Below are 3,806 nucleotides of genomic sequence, written 5' to 3' on the forward strand. Positions count from 1 at the left end.
AAGTGTTGTTTAGGTTATCATATGCAGCATACCTGCGATTGATTTCAGAAAGTAGTCTGTCAACAACCACCAAAAAAACACTGGTGGAGAATTTTTGTCGAGCTGATAACTCAACCTCTGAGGTGGCGCTTTCTCCAAAAAATGCTTTTGGTTTTTTCGGTCTTTGAGTGATAACTCTGTAAACCTGTGAAACTGTTGGAGACAACTCCTTTGCTTGAGACTCAAACCTATCAAACTGATCTCTCAGACCTCCAATGTAGTCCCGCAAGGATCCTACCAAACCGACAGCTTTGCACAAGTCCAGTTCCACAGATTGCAAAGCTACACTTGCTTTTTCAAAGCGCTGTAGAATGCAATGCCACAATGTGCACATAAAGGCTGTTTCAAGCTTGTCCATTTTTTTGTCAAATGACCTTGTTTCAATTCTTGTTGCTGCATTTTGGTTTGTGTCATTTACAATGTTCTTCAAAGATTTTTGAATGTTTGCATAGTTAATATGCACTGCCTGTGTGGCTTCTCCATGTGCAGCCCATCTAGTGTTAGACAGAGACTTCAATGTTTCAATGCGCTTGTTTGCATTAGGCTGCAGTCCATCTGTCACCACCTTCCACCTTGCTGTCGACTTTGAGCAGAAGTTAAAAAGGTTTTGCACAAACTGGAAAAAATCAGCTGTCTCAAAACAGCAGTTAACACTATTCACGCCAACCAAATTCAGGGTGTGTGCAGCACATGGAACCCATTCAACAAGGGGGTTAATTTCTTTTATGCGTACTTGTAGTCCTTTGTAAACTCCAGACATGTTGGCAGCATTATCGTAGCATTGCCCCCTGCAGTTTGCAATGTCAATCCCCATCTCTTCCAAAACCTTGAGAAACTTCAGTAAGAGTTCCTGAGAGTGTCCTTCAGGTGACACATATCTCAACACAAATGACAGCTGATCAACATGTGCCACATCTGGCGTGGAGTCAACAGTGATTGAGAAGTATTTCGCCATTTTTACTTCACTGACTATTTCTGATAAAACACGATCCCCCATCAGCTGAATAAACTCCTCGCATGTGTTGGAAGAAAGATATGAGGGGGTCCCTGCACCTGCATTTTCATATTTCTCCATGTGAGACTTCAGAAAGGGATCAAACTCGACAACGGACACAACTCTTCTCAATACTTCAGTCCAATATGCACACTCCGACTCAAATTGTTTCTGCAGTTCTGTGTCTATCCTTCCGCTGGCTGTTGCAAGTGTAATATATGTCAGCATTGCTTTTCTGTGATGCTCGCTGTTTTCGTGTTCTTTCATGCGTTCAGATGCGTGCTTCCAGTCACTGAAACCCGTTTCAAAGCATGACTGACTTTTAGCATCGCTGAAAATGCTACACGCAAAGGAAAACACAGTTCCGGTGGATGGAGAGTAAAGCAGCCACTGTCTTTGGATGTACTCACCATTTCCGAGCTTGCGTTAAAAGTGCGATCCGGAAAAGAGCTGCTTCTGATGTTTGTACACCCGTTCCGATGCGTGAAAGCTAGCATTCATATTTTGACAGCTCCCCGGTCCTCGCTCAGCCCAGTAAGCCCGCGCAGACTTCACTTTCCCCCCACTTTTGCACCAATGCGCAGGATCAGTACTGTTGTGGAGTTTGAAGAGAAAGAGACGAAGTTTCCGTAAGTCTCTATTATTTATTCATCTCCTTACTCCGCTTAAAAGAAAACTATTAAACTGACAATAACTGACATCAACTGACAGAACATACATTTCGTTTTCATGACAACAACCGTTGTCATGGAGACCAGAAATAGAACCTTATTTGTGTGTGCGTTCTAATTCATCAGTGTCGCCACACTGTACGCATTATCCGTGGTCATGGTTACGTCCGCCGCGGTTCCTTCTGCCAAAGTTACGTCCGCCGAGGTTCCTTCTGCCGGGGTTCCTTCTGGCGCCTCTGATTCCGCGGGCACCAGATCCGCCATCGATTCAGCCACAGTGCCGGTGTTAGCAAAACTAACATTTTGAGGAGCGGAGAGGAACGATGGTTCTGTTCCATCTCCGCTAAGAGGTTTAAAAAAGCCTGTCAGCTTGGGCATTTTCTTCATCACTTCTTTGTCGCGATCATCTTTTTCTTTCTTATTCTTTCTTTTCAGTGCTCCGCTGATATATTTTCTGTTGTCCGCCATCAACGTCCAAGTCCTCGTAGCCAGTGATTAACATTAACACTATTAATTGGGTGGCTGTAGCTCAGGAGGAAGAGTCGCCCACCAATCGGTAGGGCTACATTGGGCAAGACACTGAACCCCACGTTGCGTACCGATGTATCCATCGGTGTATGAATGTGTGTATGAATGGTTAGAAAGCACGTAGTTATGTATAGACTTAAGACATGCTGTATGAATGTGTGTGAATGAATGAATGTGGCATGTAGTGTTAGAAGCGCTTTGAGTGGTTAGCTAGACTAGAAAAGCGCTTTACAAGTACAGTTCATTTACCATTCACAAAAATACCAAACAGCATCTGGGGCCCCCAAAGCGCCAGGGCCCTGGGCTAGAGTCCCGCTAAGCCCCTGCTAAAGTCCGGCGGTGTCTGCACCAAAAGTTCTTAGGCTAGCATTCTGCCCATACCTACCTCCACACCAGGTTTCATGAAATCACACAACCTCTGTACAATGGTTTCATACACATGTACATTCAATTTCTTCATGCGTTTGCAAAGTAAAAAAACCAAAGGTGACAGTTAGTCTGAATCTCCAGCAGCCATGTGGGAAAATGTAATCTTTAACATTCTAAATCTGACTCTCTTTAAAAACCAGAAACAAACAAAAGCAAACAACCTCTGGGAGACAAGAACAAAGTTCCATCATGAGCAACCACAGAGCCTCAAGTAATACATTTTCACAATCTGAAAAGGCACATGGCCAGAAGTAGAAATATAAATGTCATATTTGTGCATATCAGTCTACACTCATTTGATTTCATACTTTCTACCAAACTTTGGCATATTTCACAACAAACTGTTAAAATGTCACGATCTTGTGAAACTTCAGACAACTTTAAATGATCTTCTCTTGACCAAACAAAATAAATAAATAGATAAGCCCACCAAGGTGTACCTCGGTGATAATGCAATTTTAAGACAGTCTAAATGGTTTAAACTTTTATTTGTGACATTTCTCCCTTTTTATTTTCTTTGAAAAGCCTGAAATATCACTGGTTATTGTCGCATGCTTAACTTCTGTGAGGTGGGAGCATCTGGGAAATGAACCACAGACCAGAATTAATTTGTTACGCCAGCTTCACACGCGTTTTACTGCATCATGGTGTGTATTCATGCCACTGACCCTTTTTTTTTTTAATAAGACTTTTGTGTTTTCTATGGTTGATATGACTAAAAAGGTGAAGATGTGAAAGTTACCCACCTGTATCTTGAGAACGGTCACATTCAGTTACCAAAATTAACAGTTAATTTATTATTAACAACAGGTAAGTTGTATATCTAATGTCCTTGACATCTCACTGTAACATGATGGAGGTATACTGTTGCTGGTGACCAAAACTGTTTCATCCATTTAGCTTCCCTGATGTGTGAAAAAGCGACACCATGCCAGATGCCTCGCAGCTGTAGCATGGCTCAAGCAGCCAATGTGGGTGCTCTTAATCTTGTGTTAAACAGGTTAGCCAAAATGAAAACCACGATGATTCATGTACGTGGCGCTCCCAGTGGGAAGCGAGGCAACTTCAGGTTCAGCTCTGGATTTCAGTTTTCACAAAGCCGGCTCACTTATTTACCAGCGGAAATCACCGTAGCAGCACATGTA

Source organism: Leuresthes tenuis, unplaced genomic scaffold (assembly GCF_036924035.1).
Source record: "Leuresthes tenuis unplaced genomic scaffold, fLeuTen1.0.hap1 SCAF_5, whole genome shotgun sequence".
NCBI classification, from domain to species: domain Eukaryota; kingdom Metazoa; phylum Chordata; class Actinopteri; order Atheriniformes; family Atherinopsidae; genus Leuresthes; species Leuresthes tenuis.